Here is a 21,412-nt window from a genome sequence, read left to right on the forward strand (position 1 = left end):
GTTTAGAGTACCGTACCCTATAACCAACTGTGCCACCACTGAACCTAGGCTACGAATATATACTTGCCTAAAAAAACATAAATAATGTAGCACACTATAAACTGCTTTAATTATTGTCATAATAGTAATGCTAATGGAACAAATATAACATATGTGGATATGTCAATTATTGTTTTTTACTTTAATAAAAAAAACCACAATTAGCCAATCACAACATAGATTAATAACATATTTAATAAATAAAAAAGCATTGCATTTACTGATTTATATTCTTGAAAGTTTCCTCAGGTGTTAATGAAGTTAATATGCATGCCTTATTAAATCATTACACTTGAAACAATGTATATTCACAGAGCGTGTGGCCATTGTAAAACACACACATTGTGATTATCTTCATACCATTGTATAAATTGGCTCGATATGCCACTAAAATGTACACATGAAAATTAAGTTACATTTGTATCACTCCACAGACTAAATGTACGGATGTCTCATATGAAAAAATATACTTTTTTATATTTTATAAACGTCGCAAGTGATATGTTCCTATAATAATCTTATAGGCATTCGACATTTCAGTAGAAAATGGGCATGGTCAGGACAGAATAAAAAAATAGACAACAATCAATATATATTAAAAAAACAATTTGTAGCAAAAAGAAGAATGATTTATTTGGAGCTAAAGTAATGAAATCACAGCACAAGTAATAACAGGCATAAGCTGTGCTAGACTACAGTGTCTCTGGCCAGATGGCTCCAAATTGGAGGTGTGAGTTCAACTTCTAGTAGGGGATCTGACGCAGCTCATCATCCATCCAGGGTCGACAAATTCATTACCACTTTTGTTTGTAAGTCGTATGGAGATTATTACTCTCCCCCCCCCCCATCACAGGAATGAGGAATTTCCACCACTGTGGTTCGGGAGACATAAAGAGGTGATGAGCAGGAAATCACTTGTATTAATCCCTCCTGTTCTATTATCATGAAAACTACGCTGTAAAGCGCACTTGGTAAAGGCGCTTTATAAATCTTGATGAGATAAGACAGACATTTTTGAAGTGCTTTAAGATTTTTAAGGGGACTTAAGTGTCCCAAAGATTCATTTTTGTTTCTTCCCATTTTGTTATTGATTTAATGGGGTTTTTTTCGATTGCGCAATTAGCGTTTTGTGATACTCGGTGGGAAAAAAATGCCATCTTAAAATCCACAGCTAGCATTGCGTTACCCCATATCGGAGACCAGATCCAGATTGTGACATCACGAAATGAATTCTGAAGTCACTACTAAACGCAATCCTCTGGTATTCACATTAGAGACACATCTGTTGAATGTTTTAAGTCCCAGGGATGGAGTTTAGCCACATCAAGTGAAAACCCACATTTATTTAACATGATGGGATATGTTGTGCAGTCATTGGTAACTAGGATGAGATAATTTGATGCAGTTGATCTTGTTTTGATTTCTATACATTTTATTGATTTTTACTTTTGTCATTTCGGTGGGCCAGGCCACGCTTACGAATGGTCTTTTTGAGTTCTCACCCTGGTTAAACAACATACTCTTACGCTGGAACAAACTTCCCCTACATGTCAAACAATCGGCCTCACTTAAGTGACCTCGTTTACCCCAATTCCCCCTCCATTCACCATCATTGATACCGTCCCTCTTCCCAACCTCCCTACCCATTCATCACACTTACTCAACATTAACCACTCTCTGTCACTTACAACATCGTTTATTTTACGCATTACCATCATATTCATCACGCACTGCCATCCTTCTCGCCAACTCATCTCATCACACCGTTTTACTCTCCAATTGATAATTCTCTGTTCAGCGCCTTAGTTAAGGTGTTATATGTAGATTAAAGTAAGATTTTAAACTTAAACTGTGAACTCGCTACACTTGAGAATCCTATTTAATCACAGGTGGCTGAAACCTGGAGTGACACTCAGGATCTCAGCAGTGCCAGGTCAGTGTCGCTGAACTCTTCAGTCCACCGACCAACCCATAGATTCACAATTAACAAACTGTAAGTAAATGCAATGTATCTTAAACTAAACTAAAAACAAAAACTTTTTATTTTACCAGGTAAGGCCCACTGAGCTATATGGCTCTTTTTCAGAAGCGACCTAGCCACAAATGACAGCTGAACGAAGTAGCTTATCACGTGGATATGTATAGCAGCCAAATTACTCTTAAACGCGTGACGTTGATTCTAAATGTGGAGGGGAAAACCAGAGGACCCGGAGAAAAATCCACTCGACCACGTGGAGAACATGCAAACTCCAAATACACAGCAGGCGTCAGAAACCCACGACCTCATGTATACCAGGCGAAGTAGTTAACATCTCACCACCGTGGTGCCCCATTACTGTGGTTGCCACTTGTCCTGGTTTTTCTAGGACGTTGATGTGGCTGTCGTGGGATGTCTAGAAGTTTTCCCGGGACATTAACAGTCCGACTTTACCGTCGGTTGCTAAATAATACTCCGCTCGGGAAAATGCATTTAGTTGTACTTCTCTCATCTTCTGTTATTGTGAGATATTCCTCTTCCATTGATATGTTCCATTGTGTTGTACCTCAGAGGCAGCAACTATATATCCCATTTATAAATACTACTTCGGTACTGTGCAAGCCTTTACCAGCTTGGCACAGAAACCTCAAAGTCTCATATGGAACCTACATAAAGCATAAATGAATAACTTTACAAATGTTTTTTTTTTTAAACCATAAGCATGGGCATAAACGGTTGATCCATGCCAGGGCTTGTAAAGGCACTTAAATGGAACAAGCCGCTCCGTCTTCGTAGGTAGGAATTACCTCTGAATTCAGGCCAGATATATATACATTTTTTCTCATTGGCGCATGCCTGGGCGTGTACTGCATGTCTTCAGGTGTTCTGCTGGCTGCTCCACTGTTTGGTTAGCAACCAACCCTGGCCTTCTTAATACGTACTTATAATAAAATGTGTTTACATTTGATATGGGAGCTTCTGGGGTGCTAAAGGGGAACCAATGTAATTCTTAATTCAATTTAATGCAACTCGGTTGACCACCTTGGCACGCACTTACAAACATGTCATTTATTGTTATTCTCATCATCATTGTCATCAGCCATGATCTATCCACCGTTGGATGAAGGCCTCGCCAAACCACCAGGCATCCCCCACGGTCTCGCGATGCCAAGATCCGTCAGTGTGCCGCTCACACGAGTGGATTCCATCTCTCCGTCTCCCGCTGTGGCTGCCCTCTTGGACGCGTTGCCCTCCTTTTTCGGTTGCCACCCCTTCGTTGAATCTTTGACCACCGGCCATTGTCGCTTCCAGCGACGTATAACCACCTCGCACAGACTCATGGTTTCTTCACAAATGTTATACGTCTTTAGTTTCCAGACAGCCTCTTGATTTTTGTCTCCTTGCCCGCATTTTTTTTACCTTAAGTTTCTCCCTTAAATTGGTCCATTCATTCACGAAGGGACTTGCCATCTAATCTGCGTTTTTCACCGAAGCTGAACTGAGGGAAATTAAAAGGCTGTTTGTTGAAAGCAATTAATTTTTTGATAGGGCAGAGGATGAACAGCCACTGTCGCATCATTATCATGATAAAGTAGACCTTTTGTTTGCAGCCGAACTCTGTCCTTTAGGTGCGAGTGATAGGTCTCTACATTGTGATGATATTTCTCCCCCCTTCCTCACCCTTCCATTTGGTGAATTGTCACAATTGAGGGTCGCAATTCTTACGCAAGATTGGGTTGTGTATTTTTACACCGAATGTGACTGTAGCACATTCTGTGGCTGCAGTGACCTCATTACGGTATGGACAACATTATATTAGGCTGTTTAAAACAACGCTTATTAGTGTATAGTCTGGAGGCTGGGGGGGGCGGCCCAACTGTGGTTTCAACTACGAGCCCAAAATCCCTTGGGCCACGCCAAGTGAAACTGCCAGCAGTGCTTCGCTGATACGCAGGTATTAGGTTGGTAGCGATTCACCGCCTTGCAATTCTGTGAATCTTTTTTTGCAATTCAAGGGTCACTATTCAAGATTCAAATGGTTTTTTTTTTTTGCCTAATGCAACGGGCCTCCGGTGGCTGGGCGGGTCGCGTAGAGCGCATTGGGAAAAAAAATAACGCGAGTCGAAAAATATCCACTCTCTTGCACACGCGCGGGATCCGATGGATGCGTGCATTGTAAGTTTAGGAACGGCTGAATTGGCGCATCGTTAAACCCCTACCGGGAATGGTATAGTCTTCCCGTCAAACACAAGAATGGAGTGGGCCAATGTTGTACCGTTGGTATGTGTACTGGTAACACCCTTGCTTTTGGGAATGAGATCTTTAAATCCCTAAGCCAGCCCGAATATGATACCCCACTGGGTGTATGGTATCAATATCTGCTCTGGCCTCTTGTGGGAGGCATTAGCCTCAACTGTATATGCCTTCTGCTCAAATAGAGCGGTTCTGCCTTTTCACAACGCATTTATTTGACAAGAGAATGCCTTTGCCGTGCCTGGTGTCATGGCCGAATTTCCCTAGCTTTAAAATTCCCACCCCCCACCCCACCGCTCATGTGAAGTTAACCACTAGAGGGCATGGCGAGGTGTAGTTTGGAAGATAAGTAAAATTATTTCTATAGTTTTAATCGTCTTCTTCTTTCGTATGGCATGGGGTGGCGGGGGGGGGTGCACACAAAGCAACAGTTTGTATTGATGATGTCATAACTGGATGTTAAGGTCCTTCAACTAATCCAAGGCTGCAGTAGACGCTGCAATGATTGTAGGGACACCGCCAGGGTGTGTTGCGCGTGGATGATGGCGCAAATCGTCGGCGATGCGTTTGACGGTTTGGGGCTTTACCACACAGTCGCAGGTTGGCGATTCCTTGATTTTTCCATTCATGGAACAACGCGCACGGTGCCGCACGTCCGCCAGTACTACGTCCGAGCGCGGTTTAGTGAGGTCCACAGCCGTCGTGAGAAGAGAGAGAATCTGCCGGCACTTCCATGGTCGTCGGGTCCTCAATGATGTTTTTGTTTGCCACGTTCGTAGGTTTAATTATATACGGATACAATCCATAGCAATTAGTGCGATGTTGTGGCGGCACAGGATGTGTGAGAATTCACGGTGTCCCGTGACCAATGAAGATGGTTCCTGTTCGAAAGCTATAATTAGATTAACGATCTCACATTCAAGGAATGTATTCTATGAGCTTCCTTTTGGGAAATAAAGATTATTGTCTTTCTGAAGGTATAATCAGTTTTTCATTACTGTGGACACTAAGGTCTTTAGCATATATATTCCAAAAAATTGCATTGTTTTTGCACCTTATTGCATATGGAGAGCTGTTATTATTTAAATATGAATACAACTAGAAACTAATCCAATCATGGAGTAATATCTTGCAAATCTTGATGAAATAGACGTGATCACGTGACACTCAGCATGTGCATGTGTATCCATTTACAGTGTGAATATTTGCACATATTAAACGTGGTATGATTCACATGTCCTCAGTTTTTGGAACCAGTCCGACCGTACGTACACTTAGGAGCAATGCGATAGAGCCAAGATTCCTCTCATGCCCATACAATGAGTAATTCATCCATTTACATTAAGTTCAACAAAAACGTTGAACTATATATACACATACACACAGTATAAAACATGTACAGACTCGCGTACTGGACCCACGATAGTGGAATTATGTTCAATTCCAAGTAAAAGTGACTGGAAACGTGTACATGTTCATTCAGTCAACATTGTTTATGTGCCACTCTGCCCAGTGAACCAGTTCACACTGGCAGGTCAGTAGATGATTCCTGTGTGGTAAGGTCAATTGTGGGAAATCCCCCTCTTGTTCATCGTCGTTTGTCCCAGTTTGAACAAATAACGTGGCTCAAGAGAGGGAATGTCCAGTCATGTACTGTGGCCTGCATAGGTTGGACAAGGCCAACCTTTAATCGTGTAATCAAAGACAAAGATCCCCCATATAGAATTTAACAGACTTTTGGGGCAGGTGCTGTTAGGGGGTGGCTAGCTAGCACCACGCCCAACCATTTTTGTCTCCCGAGTGGCAATGTTTACACACCCGACCAGGTACTTATTTGAGGCTGAGTCCACCTAGGGGAGCCCCAGGACCATATTCAGATAATCGTTACTGGTATTGGCCGTGAGCAGGAATGTAATCCAGGTCGCCGGGGTTGGTCGAGCAGCGTGCTAACCGCTACACTGCCTGCCTCTTCCCATGTCCACTTATATACATTGGCCTCTATCAAAAGGGGGGCAGCTGTGTCCCAGTGGTGAGTGCACTGTACTATAACTCGCTCATCTGAGTTTGATTCATGACCATGGCTAACAGCAACAGTGGTTTGTGATGTCTAAACCGATCCTGGATACACCGTTCTACAACCCCGACACCACCAGGCATGGTGAAGTATGGTCAGACAACCCTCGTCACCGCCTTGAAGTGATCACATTTACATGCTGTATAAATCCACGTTGTTATTGTGTGTCCTGGGGAGGTCTTCATCCAGCAGTGGCAAAATGTTATGATAATGATGATTGTATTAATTTGAGAAGATCTCCATGGTCGTTATATTCGGGGGATGTTCAACGTTAATCATCATCGCTATTTAACTGGATACTGAGGCTGAAACAACAACAAAAAACGACTTTCCAACTTTTCATCCATAGGTGTTTCTCCCAGCAGCACGGGTTACCCTTTCCTGTACCGATGAAGTGCATGCACGTCATCGGTTTTTCTTTCTGGTACGTCATACTGAGGCTCCCACAACACCATGCGGGATGGGCGTGTGGCATAGTTTGGCGCCAGCTATTGTAGATTAGTGCGGTCGTGTCACTCCAGTTCTCTGCAGTGAGCACAATGTCTTCAAAAACAATTACATTAACCCTAACTGCTTGCCCGCGTTCCAAGATTCAGGGGTGAACGTAACACCCACCCTGCAACTTGCAGGCGTCTCGGAGCAGGAAAGGGTTAATATGCCTTTAAATCAGATGAGTGCCCTCTGCTGGACTGACTACATTTTCTTTCACTACGACCATGCTTCACCGTTGCCTTTCTCAGTTCCACTGCAGCCGAGCACAATTGTAATCGAGTGCAAGTCTCTTTTGTGATTTAATGGGATTCTTACATTGAGAGCATTCGGCTTGACTTATAAAATGAAGGGGACCATTTTGAAAATTGGAGAACAGCGTTGTGGCGTGTGTGGTCACTATGCTCACCTTGCGGCATGGCCTAAGGAGGCACTGGTTGAATACATAGACAGGGAGTGATAGAACACGCACACACACACAGACATGTACATAGACAGGGAGTGATAGAACACACACACACAGACATGTACATAGACAGGGAGTGATATAACACACACACACAGACATGTACATAGACAGGAAGTGATAGAACACGCACACACACAGACATGTACATAGACAGGGAGTGATAGAACACGCACACACACAGACATGTACATAGACAGGGAGTTATAGAACACACACAGACATGTACATAGACAGGGAGTTATAGAACACACACAGACATGTGCGTAGGCAGGGAGCGTTAAAGCACACAGACAACGAAGCACCACATCAGCATTTTGAAACGTCGCACATGGCCCATGATAAACCGCAGCCTTCACTCGGCTGCCTCAATTTTCACAACACCCACTTTAATATTGAGTCTTGGTTTAATTTCACAATTTTTTTTTATCCCATTTCAAAAAAAAGTTTTAACGATAATATTTGAGCACTCATTATTTTACCCGCCTTACTTTGCCACTCATCCAAGTTACCGTGATAAGGGCAATACTGTGGAAATGAGCACGGCTTAACTTTTACTCCGACCAGCCGCTTAAGACGATAATTCTTAAACCGTAACGTTTTCGTGTTAGAGTAAGCTGCAATTTTGCCTGTGGAAACGGCTCGCGTTGTCGTCACTTTAACGACAGATTGCACGATTTCTCATCCGTGAGCGTAACGTGATGAGTTAGTTACCATATAAAATTATTTGCGTAAGAAAAGAAAACCCCTTGAAGTTGGTGCGCAGTGTCCCACCCCACCCTCCCTCCCTCCCTCGTGGGCACTTTCTCTGCAGAAGAAGGGAATTTCCTGCAAGGTATTCACAGGTTCCTCAATTGCTATGATTCAGCACTCTGCACCATTAATGCGGTGTAACCTCTGCCCACTGAGGGCCTTGTTATCTTGCATTTATGAAGATTTAATTATCACTTTTGGGATTATACCTTAGCCCACCGTTAAAGCAACTTTGTTGTGCCTAATACATTACGTTTGTGGCAATGGGCTGGCATTTACATTGAGGTTACTTTAAGGGTTATTGACTGAATAGATTATATACATATATTTTAAGGCAACATACTCAAGTACATATTGATTATGCTTTGTTCCTTTACCGAAGTGAGGTTTTCAGAAAAAAATGGATCTTGTTAAACCCAGCTGTTTGGAGAGGGCATGTATATTGATTTTATTGTTACTCAACTCATTATTGATGTTACTTTATATAAAATATATCACTGTTTGCATCTGTATTTTAAATGCAAAATAAGAATGAAGGCAATTTTACGAACTATGAATATTATTTCTCCTTTGCTTTTTTTAGCCTTAAAACTCCCGTTTGAGATACTGGCTTTTGACACAAGACGACCTGTGTGTTCAGCATGATTGCCCCCACTTCCGCCGATGGTTGTTACGTCCACCATAGGTGGGATGCATTTTTTTATGATCGTGTTATAATCAATCGGTCGCGCGATGCACATGGACTGTAGCTTGCGCGAGTCGGCAACAGCGGAGGTGGTTCATGTCTGGCAGAGGTGGCCGTAATGTCTTGCGGTAATTCCACTTTCATATTTCACCACTCCTTCACTATTAAGAAACCATCAGGCACGCATTGCTGAGAGCTGCAAAAACAATTAAGGGAGGGAGAAGAATGAAAACTCTTAAGCTCAAAAAATTGTATGTGTAGGATAACAAGAAATCGGGTAAGATGAGACGCGTACTCCTGTGTTATGGTCTGGTTAATATGACATAGTTTTTTGACGGGCATAATTATAGGGTTTTTAGCAGCCCTCTGTGCTACGAATGGCATTGGGCCAAAAGCGTATACGTTCGCTAATAAGACCTCCTCAAACCATTAATAACTGGCAGCAAAAAAACTAACTTTTTTATTTAATGATTTGCTCGGTAATTTTACACTTACATTTTGTTAAACATAAGAGGCATATAAACCTTGCAGCAATTGACATTGATTGCTCGGGCGTGTTAGTATAGGTTCGGCCGTCGGGCATACTCAGGTGAATGTTCACCTGTTGGTAAGTTTAAATTCTGCACACGTAACTTTCACTGTGTCAGTCTGGTTGCATGGGACTCATAGCAAAGCCGAGCGATGGTGGCTATGCACACCTGTAATCCAGCACTGTTGGATGGAGGCAGCTCGGGTTGGTGGATCGCACAAAGCGAAACTCTTTTTCCCGTGGGTGTCAAGTAAGTGCCATAACCCTGCCTCGCCAGGAGACGGCAGTAGAGCAACAAACGTGGACCCCCACCTGTTCGCTCTGTGCGGGATAGAGTGTTTCCCCCTCACACGTGTGGGTCCTCTCCGGGTGCTCCAGTTTCCTCTCGCATGTAAACGGTCATTAATTAGCCGATACATCTTAATATATAGAGGACCACAGTGCTTGGGCAATTTTGACACTTGCTCACCGCTTGGTCGTCTTCCTGCTTGTCTCGTTGCTCACACCCCTCTGTCTCTTTGAGAGTGAGCGAACACCGTTACAAGTTAACCATTATAATTTGTACGCGAAGGCTTGGGTGTTTGTGTGAATACTCAGCGTATCATTGTAGTCACGCATTTGTAATATTGAGAAATATGCACCAAAAATGCACTCGTCCAGGAAACTTGTAAACCCCATAGCTCATATTTCACATGCTTGGGATATATCCAGCTTTCTGCTGTGACACACAAAAAATTCCAGATTTTGTAAGCATCTTTAAATTCCTGTGGTAGCATTTATTTGACAGTCGAAATAACAGTGTTTCTTTGTCAAATGATTTTTGTACAACAATTTAAATTTTCACTGTATTTTTGACATATGTTGGGAGATATTTTTACCTCACCTACTTGAATACTGCACCATACTCTACGGTGTGTGATACTGTAAATTAATATTCTGTACTTTAGTTAGTGTGTGGCGTAGTGGTACACACACTGCACTATGAACCCAGATGCCCGAATTACTTTACCAGCCCTTGCCCCCCCCCCCCCCATTCACCCACCCGCGCTGAGCGGCGTGGTGCAGTCTGATCACATGACCCCTATTACCGACACAGAGTTGGGAGGCCTTCACCCCAGCATTGGATTGACAAAGCGGATTTTTTTTTCTAAATAATAATTATTCTGTCAAGTTTCTTACATGGGACTCATAGTTACTGGGCATGGCAAGTTACATTTCTATGTCTTTCATATAGAGTTAGACTAGTGAGGCAATAGCTGTTGGCAAGCGCCCACTGGCACACGATGGCGACATGTTAACTACCTCGCCTGGTATACAGGAGGTGGTGGGTTCAATCCCGACCCTGACAATGCCAGCTGTATATGCGGAGTTTGAATGCCCCTCTCCCCATGGTCGTGTGGATTTTTCTCCCGGCCCTCTGGCTTTTCCCTCCACATTTAGAAACATTCCGTTTCAGAGTATTTGGCTGCTATACATTTCCACGTGATAGCCATTTCATTAAGCTATCATTTGTGATGGCCAGGTCGCTTCTTAAAAAGAGCTTCGTAGTTCAGTGGACCTTACGTGTAGTTTAGTTTTTGCATGAGTTAAGCTTTTTTTGTGATGCAGTTAAGTTACATATGTCAAGTGGCACCTTACAGGTGGTATGGCCAGCACCAAACCAGACTTTAGTCTCCGAATTGCTAATGTTAATACTGTACAGGGTGGTTCAGATGTCTTGTGACTCCCAATTCATTGACCCTTAAAAAAAAATTCCCTTTGCATATTCGTTTGTGTTTTAAATAAACCTTTAAAACATGTATTAAGTTTTAGAGAATTAAATGGGGGGCGGAGGTCATAAGACATCTGAACCACCCTGTACACCACACTTCAGTGGGTTGTCCCATAACCCGTGTTTTTATAACGCAAATTGGATATAACGTGATGAATGTATAAGGGAACACTTTTTTGTTATACGTCGCGCGAGTAGGAATAAGCAGTCGTACGGCTGCTTTGACGTAGCGTCACACAAGGCGGGATGCTGCTGGATGCTCCTAGATGCTACCCACGCACCTCTCTTTTGTTCAGCCTGCGAATGCATCTCACTATGATAGTGCAATTTTTCCACAGTGCGGTGTTCTTCAGGAACGCAATCACCGCGTTACAGAAGAACAGAATATTTTTTTTTATTGCTAGAGGAATCCGATGAGCTATAAAGCTCTTTTTTACGGATGTCCAGTAGGGGCAGATCAGAGCGTTCCAAAAACAAACAATACAAAATACGATAGGAGTGCATATATTGTATACATAAGCTTGTCCCTATACACACACACACTGTATTAAACAGTTAAATAAATCATTGTGCCTTCAGAAACTATACATTGGAAAGAAAAATAAAAAAATGTGAGAGTCAGCAGAGTTGAGCCTGTTTGTTGGTATTAGCCAACAAAGGCCTTTCAGTCAAAGCATTCCCTGCATCAGAATTTGTTTCAAACTTTCACGTTTGCCTTGATACGCACGTGAAATAAAACCCATAGAAGCTACAGAATGTGCACAGTTAATAATGTAATGAATGCATAAATCATTTTAATCCCAGCTGTAATTGTGAACATTGCATACCAACGAAAAGAAATCAGTGCAGATGAATGTGAGTCACCGAGAGAGCCTTAAGTGTTTCCTTACAAAAATAGCAGCTGTTTAAAAAAAGGATCGGAATATAAATCCAAATAACCGTTAATACGGACATTCCTTAACATTATAAACGGTTTACAACTCAGGTTTACTTTTTTTATATATGCGTATATATTACTACTTGCCCTTCCAGAATTGTTTAGTTACCAAATTGAAGCGAGTGAATTATAATCGGGTGCGTTATGGGGTTGCCTGCCGCTTGACGTGTCTGAGGCTGTTTGCTCAGTGGAGGCAGGCAGGCAGGCTGGTGGCTGGCTGGCTGGTGGCTGGGTCACGCTGAGCGTGTGCCGTCATGCCCCGGTGCGGCTGGGTGGAGCCGACTGGGATGCGGCGGCGTGGTGGGGTGGGGGGAGGCGTTGGGAGGACGGGACAGTGATGGAGGAATTGCTGGGCGTAGACAGCGCACAAGTCTGGTCAGCACATGCTGGGCATTCCTGCGGAATTGGGCAGAGGAGAGAGTGCTGGGGGAAATGTGGCTGCCCTCGACGTCGTCATCGTCGTCCGCTCCTTGGGCCCTCCCTGGCCCTGCATGTCCCACCGCGGCGGAGATGATGATTAGCCACCCCCGGCGTTCGATTTCGAGACGAGCGGCGATTTTTATTGCACCCTTCAACTCTCTCCCGTGCACCCTCCGGCGAATCTAGCTCTCGCCCTCTGGCAGCAGTTCGGGCTGTCGGGAGAAATGCTTTCGACAAGATTCCATTGCGCGCAAACTTGGAGTTATTGGCTTAATGGTGCCCAGGATTGTTTGAGCGAGTACGAACGGTTCCCAGTGCTCATCACACTTGTACGGGAGTTGTTCCACGGGACCAGTCAAGGTGTGCTTTGTCTCCGAGTCCAAATACATTAACATCTCATTTCAAATTACATTTCATCTGCAATCTCCTCTTTCACCTGCCGTGTGTGCCGCGGCTACCCTGTTGTGTGTGCTCATTCATTTGTGTTTTTTTTATGAATGAAAAGAGTCCATAATGTTTCGTTTATTGAGCCGCTACAACAATGATCTCCAAAAAAAGTACTTTTGAATTCCCTCTCGCCCTTCCACCCTTCATCAACCCCTTCCTCCTCTTACCCCCCCTCCCCTTATGTCCAGGCCTACAATTAAAAATAAGATCTTTGCAGGACAACGCCTATTATGCTTTGCAATGCCAAACCACATTTATAATAACATGCGGAGTACTGTCCTGGTCAACCGCACACACAAAAGCCACCGGGAGGGAAAGGGGCCACGTGGCTGTGCCATCCGTTTACGGACAGTATGACTAACAGTCATGAGACTCCCCTTCACAATGTGACTCGGTTTTTTTATTTTCGTAATATGCATATTCTTTGTACAATTTGACCTAATTTATGGCAGATAATTAGTTGAATTTTAACCATACACACAAAAACCTGCGTAGAGGAACTACGTGCACGACTGGCAGCCGCAAATATAAAGTAATGTGCTTTATTGCACTTGATTTTAAATGTTACAAAGCATTGAAAAACTCCGGTCAACTGAAAACGTGGTTACAGTCACGTATTCCTCCTCTTTATAATAAGTCTACACAACGTATTAAATAATAACTTTCATGTGTTTCATCTCGGATTCTAAATTCTACAGTCCCTCAAGTTAGAAATCTGTTATGCAAGGATTGTGGAAATAATCTTTATCAACACTCTTTTTTTCCGTGACAAAAAAATTAAGTCTGCAATAACTTCTACGTTATGATACGAACAAAACATCTACATTAGCGACCTGCACAAATGTGCTTGATCTGACACATTACACCGCTGCATTTTTATAATTTTGCTTTTGTCCATTTCTGCAACGGGTATAGGTACACCATGAGAACGATTGTTGACCAAAATGGATTGACGTGGAAGGGTTAGAATATGTTTTAATGTGGCATGACTTATTTGAGTGGTGGTTGGCTTAAATTAATTATTTGTGGAGAGAACGACGCAGGCAATGTCATATCCCCACCTAGCGGCCATCCTGCCACACAGGCTCACCCCACACAATAAGACAAAGATCCCCCGTGTAGCCTTAACAGACTGTTGGGGCAAGTGCTGTTAGTGAGCACCTATGAAGGTTGGAACGGGATGCGATGGTGTGGGTGGCCAGCACCACGCCCGGCCGCCTTTGTCTCCCTAGTGGTGAAGTTTACACACCGTACTAGGTACTCATTTGAGGCTAAGTCGACATAGGGGAGGCCCAGGACCAGTGTAGATACTCGTGACTGGTGTTGGCCATGAGCGGGAATCGAACCCAGGTCACCGGGTTTGTAGCGCAGCGCACTAACCGCTACACTACCGCTCCCTACCCCACACAAACAAACTCTCAAACATTACATTTGCACACTGTACTGTGCCGTGGTTTGGCTGTGGAATCCTATAAGAGGTTTGTGCGACCACACACAGATTGTGTCTCTGTGTCTAGCGGTATTATAGCGGTTAGCGCGCTGCCCTATGAACCTGGCGACCGAGTTCGATTCCCGCTCACCGCCAATACCAGTGATGATTATATAAACCGATTCTGGGCCTCCCCTAGGTCGACTCAGCCTCAAATGAGTACCTGGTGTGCAAACATCGCCACTGGGGAGGCAGAAAGCCGGGCGTGGCGTTGGCCACCCACCCTCTCGTGTGCCGTGCCGGCCTTCATAGGTTCTCGCTAATAGCACTTGCCCAAACAGTCTGTGCAGGCTATATGGGGGATCTTTGTTTTTTTTTGCGTGCGGGTTTCCAATGTAAGAACAACAAAGATGACACCCGCAAAAAAAATATCGTGATAAAAGTAAAACCTATCCTGCTTGCACGTGGGGTAATAATTTGTGGGTCAGTTTTATACATTGATGCCGGTGTCTCATTTTAATGTGAAATACGTGAGCTGCTGTTTGGAGGGAAATTACATAATGCATGATGCTACGTCAAAAAAAATGTGCTCGTTAAATTTGAATGTTTGCAGCAACATAGTTCTGGATGAGCCATGATTGTAAAATCCAAACATACACCCACGTGGATTACGTTTGCTAATATTATTAAATCTGTTTTACTGTATCATCAAAACCCCATATACAAATGTCTTTTTTAAAAAATAACACTTATTTTTTTATCATAGTTTGACCAGAACCAGAGGGTGGAAAGGGTTATGCATTCACTAGTGCTCTGCACTGTGATCCTGGCGAACCTGAGTTGGATTATCAGTCACGTTTAACATCAGTGGCGTGCGATATTTGAACCAATCGCTGGGCATCCCCCGCACCTCCAACACCATGACCACCGTGATGGAAGTATGATCAAATGTGCATAGGGTAGCCTTCATCCAGCAGTAGATTGACAAAAGGTTTGAAAGATATATTTAATTCGATGTAGCAAATACCACAGGAAGCATATCTTTTGACTTAAAACTTTCGTGACTGCAGGGGATATAAAATTTTATAAATATAATAAAATATCTATTTTTTAAATTATAATTTCTTTTATTTTCTATCTCCGTGACTTTACCGAAAGAACCATGGAATAGGAAGCATATCGTCCGCGTAAGCCAGCGGTGGTCCACTTTGTGTTAGGTGACACCCTCAGAATATGTTCACTCGCACTGGTTGGATGCACCGCGCGTTCCGATTCCGTGCACGCTTTCCTGGGCTCGATATAGATTGTGATGAACTTTCCAGGGAACATTTTTACATTGCACGGTTGACATTGCTGCCATCACAGCTGTTTTCCATTTGGTTATCCCGTAAGAAAAAAAATAGGATGATGAAAATCTTTTATATATTTTAATAAATGAACCGAAGCAATTTTGTCAGCAACTTTGTCTCTTCAGTCAAGCTTTACGCCACGTGTACCTTGTTTAAATAAAAATGGCAGGCCGTTTCAAAATGATGTGTTATACTTTCACTTGTTTCTAATAACGTAAAGTGATTATACACAATGTCCCCTGACAAATATAGCAGACCGCTCGCATCATTTGTGCTAACCGTCACCACATTGCCTCTAAAGCTTGGCTTTGACGTCTCACCACATTCGCACACGAGGCCTCGCAGCAGAGCAATGGCCGAGGGTCAGTGTGGAAACGTGAACCGTCATCGCATTGTGATGGAACTTTCTTTTCCTAGTTGTGAATTTACGGGGATTGTGGGGGGGGGGGGGGCGCCTCCCCTACCTGGAGTAGGGTGGGTGCCTCCTATCTGGAGTAGGGGCACAACTTGACAGACCGACCAGATGACGCCAAGTGGCATTTTCAAGAGCGGACGTGTGGGCGTGGGGAGGAAAGTGGCGTTCGGTGGCTGGCGGTGGGAGTCGGGGGGTGACAGAGAACGATGACACTGAGACAGGAAGTCCTCCGTCGTCGTTGTCGCGAGCCTTCACGCGACTGCCGCAGCATAAGCCACGGGGGCAGATGCCTCCAGTGGTAAATCCTTCACCCTTCCATTGAGTCGGCGGCCCCGTGTGCAAACAGACCACACGCTGTCATGTCCGTTTTAAAGGACTGCTAGGGTAATAAAACTCAACCTTCACGCACGATGGCGTGGGCATTGTCAAGCCGGAGAGGGTCGGCGTAAGCGATCTTTTGTTCGCAGCGCTCACCAGATGCCCTCGCGGATCCTTGCCGTGCCCATTATTTGTAAAGGCTGGCAGTTACCGGATGGATATTGCTGCCATTACTCGTGGTGCCACTCTTTGTCCAGATTCTCTTATTACCAAACATTTTTACCAATGACCCTGAGAGCCTGCATCATGCACATCCGTCAGGAAAAGGAAAGTTTGGCACTCTAGATAGCTGGCCATTGTAAAATTAAATGTTTGTATTAATTCTTTGCTTGGTTCATTTCACATTAGGCTCAGTGCCCCTGTACTCGGTTAGGCAGCCTGGATTGATGAATTGACGGGCACATGGAAACTGCTTGATTATAATTATGCATAACTATTTACATTCCACAAGCATGCAGTATGGATAATTACTGAAACCAAACTACAAAAAATAAATAATTTTTTGTTTTAATCGGAACGCTTCAGTTTTAAATATGTTTAGTATGGTTCATTGTGTGGCTTTTCTGGGCCATGTTGAGCATCTCTTTTCTCCAGATTTTGCCGCACACTACCGCGGGCCTCTTCAGGAATTGAATTCCTGATGGAGTTGAACTTTTGAAGCCCCAGTAGGGCGTGGTAAAAAACCTTGAGAGATTTGACATTCAGCATTCAGCCCAACCCGGCCACACACGGGTAACCGGCGGCTGCGAAGATGTTCGCGTTGAATATATCATGGTACCTAACAATCAACGACTGTAACGTATAAGAACCCACATACGACTATACTATGAAAATCAACACTCGGCATTAAGAGTGGCTATTTGCTACTTGAGTTCACCGTACCTATCGGCCTATTGTCCTATTGCGTGACCCCTTCTCATCAAGGTTTATTTTCACCAGAACCCTGAAATAAAACGTGTTAGTTCAAATCCTTTATATGGCCAGGTGAGAACACATTGGGGTCAAACATCGTAGAAAAATGCCAAGAAAGATGCACGAGATATGTAAAGATGGTGATGGTTTGTACCTTGAGTTTGAGAAGGAAACATGGGTTCTTGGGTCTGCCCGTTTGACATTGCATGTGTTGCTTGTTAAATGCCATAGCGATGAATAATAATGAAACAGCACTGGGTTCCAACAAAACTTGTTTCCCCCCCCCCCTGGGAGGCTGATTGACTCCTAATTCAGCCACTCTGGGAAGCTTTTATGGAACCAGCAATTGGACTTAACGGTTTTTCAGTGAGCCTTTGGCATCTGTCACTTGCAGCTCCAAAAACCCAAGGCGGAATAAATCTACCAAATCAAGAGTCGTGGAGGTGGCCAGGTGACTCAGAGGGCTGAGCCTGCACAGATGAGACCCTGGGCGAATCCAGGCAGCTGCCCGTGATTACAATGGGTTCTCAAGTCTAGTAAGTTGACAGTCTGAGCTCAGTCATTAATAACTACATAATATATCCTCATAGGAATTTGGTCTTTACTTTATTGGGATAAATTCCAACTTCTTAGAATTAAATGTATTTCGGTTTGATTGTTACGCAATGAGCATCGGTGGCAGGGTAGATGGAAGAGTGCTGCCCCCTACTTCATGGAGCAGAGGTTACTGGAAGGAATCACGGTAGTAGTTATGTGATATCCACGTCCATGGGTAAATTCTTTAGCATGAAGGGTTTCCATGCTCTGCAAGAGATTCGAATGAATGATTCAACTCGAGACATGACACTAATACTACAATCAGAGTAAAATTATCAAAAGAGACAAAACAACCACTGTTGAAGACTTGAGCTGTTGTCCGAGTGAAGTCCTCATGACTTAATTGCAGGTCAGGAGTGAGATGATGCTTTGATCTGTATGGATTCTTAAGCTTTATGAAAAACATGCATCCATCCTGTGTACTAGAATGAATATATTTGCGATTTGTATATTATGTTGTGTGCAATGGGTTGACGTCACACCCTGCAGCCACGAAATGTTAAACAATAGTTTGAGAGTCTTAACGATGGCCAGGTGGTTCAGAGGTCAGAGCGTAGTAGAGCTGGCATTGCTGAGATCCAGGCAGTTGCCCACAATTAAATCCTGATTCTCAAGTGCAGTGAATTCATGGTCTCAACCCAGTCAATAATGACTGCACGTAAATATATTGCACAACATTTGGCTTAATTCCACTTCCGAGAATTAAAGATGTCGGATTTTCTGTCATGAGACGGGCATTGTTTCTGGAGCAGGGCGAGTGGGAAAGTGCTACCTCCTGGTAAGTATATGGATAAGAAGTCACTTAAAAGATATTTCAGAAGCAGTTTTTTTTTAATGTCTCCTTTCACCGAATGTTCTCTTCTGTGGGGCGATGCAGTACTCTGCGAGCATTCCGAATTGATTTTTCGTATCTAGACATGATGCCGAGAGCACAATTGTAATCATATTGGGGAAAAGACAAAAATATTTTGGGGAAAAATAAGAACCTCTGGACTGGAACTACAATCCTGAATTGTGACACTTCCTATAATTAGGGTGTGATTCGTTCTACCGTGAAAAACAATGCATTATTCTGAGTACTAACGTGGTTGTAATCATGATGGTCAGCTTTACAGATCTGGGGTCAGTTGCGTAAATAACTTCAGTAATGTCCCATAGTTTGCCATATTAATCAGTGTGACTGAAGGAGGCATTTCTGTTTAGGAATGTTATGCAACTGGGCCACAGGCCCCTCCCAAAACGCTCTCATGAGACATTAATTGTTGAATTATTTGGACTTGTTTGACAGTCAAATGCCATTTTAAGACCTCTTTTCCGAGTGTATTCATTTATTTGTTTGTTTTGAAGTGCACAAGCCCTCGGCTACAATGCGTTGATGTGGTTTCTGGGGAAAGGGACAGAAAAACTGCAGGGGGGGGGGGGGCTTGGGGGGAGGGCACTTTGAGCACTCAACCATGTTTAGGTGGGGCCTTGGTTTATTTTATGTTAATGTAGATGGTATAGACACTTGCCAGACACTTTTGAACCCCCACGGCCCCCTCTAAACCCTCCAATATTTGCTTTCTTCACACTCATGAAATTTGCAATAATTATGACAACCCGTAAGCAGTTTCAATACATTGCATTACACATTACCGGCAGCACGAGTCAAGGTGCTGATAGCTGCTGCGTGTTTTCCCAACGCATTGATCGGCTTCAAACGTATGTCTCTGTATGTTCAACTGAAAAGAAATCTTTGATTTGGAAGTTAGACTTTTTATTAATTTCCGTGTCTTTTTTGTTAATCAAGTAAAAAAATGACGTTTCTACATTTCACGCACCATTCGAGTTGAATGGCGAAATGGATGCTTTTACTGCCTTCCGGGGATATTGCCCCAAACATTGTGGAGACTCATGGAAGCAATTTACAGCGATTTATATTTGTTAAAATCGTATAGCATGTTTTCTTTAACCGGGGCATGCCATCGTGGAAACGAAATAGCTGCGTGGTATTCTAAATATTTCCACAGCCTGCTACAAATCAGCCTTTAACTCTCCCCATATAATTCATGGTTTTAATGCCGATCTCTTATATTTTTTCAGTATTGTCGTAACCAGAAAATAATATTAGAAATATACATGACTCTCTCACGTATTAATCTCGCTGCCAAAAAAGCACTTCCCTAAACGGTTCCTTAATTTTAGCGATTAAAAAAAATGCCCTTTCTGTTTTTTCTTATAGTGGTAAATGCCCGTTGTATATGTGACACTGGCTTCCTCGTGAATATTTTACCAAACCCATGTAGGCGAGTGATTCTGCAATGTGAGAAAGGTTTTAAATTATGTACAACGTAATTGTGTTGTAGTTTAGGTATAATGGTTGGAAACATATAAGCCTTGTTTAGCCTTGTTAATTAAGTTATCTATCTGTGTCCTGAAAGGACTGTGAGTAAAAGTAATATTTGTGGTATACTCACCAGATGCACGATTCTCAATCAAAGGGACCTGTAAAATGTACACTTTAAATTGTAACGTGAGGACACACATCATGGGACCTCCTTTGCCAGTACCAAAATATGATGATAGGTTTTTCCCCTTTTTTTTCTGGCAACAAAACAGGTGTTACGATTTTAAAACACCAAACTGAAACCTTTTTACAAGGAATCAATATCTGCATTAAACCACAATGCTTGTGATCAGAATGCAAACAAAAAAACATACTCTGATAATATATGCATTGTCTTTGAAACTGATTAGTCCACACCAGAGACAGTTTTCTTTTGAGCCTCGCCTTTCGGCGTCCTCTGGTCGAACACCGTTTGAGATGAGGCTCAAAAGAAAGCTGTCTCTGATGTGGACCAATCAGTTTCAAGGATAATGCATATATTTTTCATCATTAGACCTCCTTTGCCAGTACCAACATGTAATAATAGGGTTTTTCCCCTTTTTTCTGGCAACAAAACTGAAACCTTTTTTACAAGGATTCATGATTGCATTAACCACAATACCTGCAGTCAAATTGCAAACAAAAACATACAAAATTTTGATTTAAAGCTTTCGTGACTACAGTGATTCATATTCTTGGTTCTTTCGGTAAAGTCACATTGAAGGGAAACAATAAAATAATAAAATATATATATAAAACAATAAAATTCTCACGACGTTTCGACTGCAACACAAGCAGTCATCATCAGGTGTGAAAACCAACGGCAAGAACATTTGAAAGAAGTGGCGGTTTGTATTTATTTATTTTTAAAGTGCCAATTGGGTCGAGGCTCAAAAGAAAGCCGTCCCTTGGTGTGGACCAATCAGTTTCAAGAACAATGCATATATTATCATAGTATGTTTTTGGTTTGCATTTTGACTGCAGGTATTGTGGTTAATGCAGACATGAATCCTTGTAAAAAAAGGTTTCAGTTTTGTTGCCAGAAAAAAGGGGAAAAACCCTATTATTTAATGCATATTATCAGTGTGTTTTTTGTTTGCATTCTGACCACAAGCATTGTGGTTAA

The 21,412-nt window shown here is 42.9% G+C and overlaps 1 protein-coding gene across 42 annotated transcripts in view; it reads left to right on the forward strand.

The window, feature by feature from the left end:
- The window catches only part of LOC142929607 (uncharacterized), a 391,053-nt gene that overhangs the window by 208,499 nt on the left and 161,142 nt on the right, over positions 1-21,412 (forward strand). The window contains exon 2 of one of the 42 annotated variants that reach the window (XR_012945796.1): positions 1-21,412. This exon is cut by the window's right edge and continues 7,286 nt beyond it. The exons of the other annotated variants lie outside the window; for them this stretch is intronic. The gene's annotated coding sequence lies outside the window, so the exon portion shown is untranslated. 42 annotated transcript variants of the gene reach the window in all.

Source organism: Petromyzon marinus, chromosome 32 (assembly GCF_048934315.1).
Source record: "Petromyzon marinus isolate PM22_M1 ecotype Great Lakes invasive population chromosome 32, UKy_Petmar_22M1.pri1.0, whole genome shotgun sequence".
Taxonomy (NCBI): domain Eukaryota; kingdom Metazoa; phylum Chordata; class Hyperoartia; order Petromyzontiformes; family Petromyzontidae; genus Petromyzon; species Petromyzon marinus.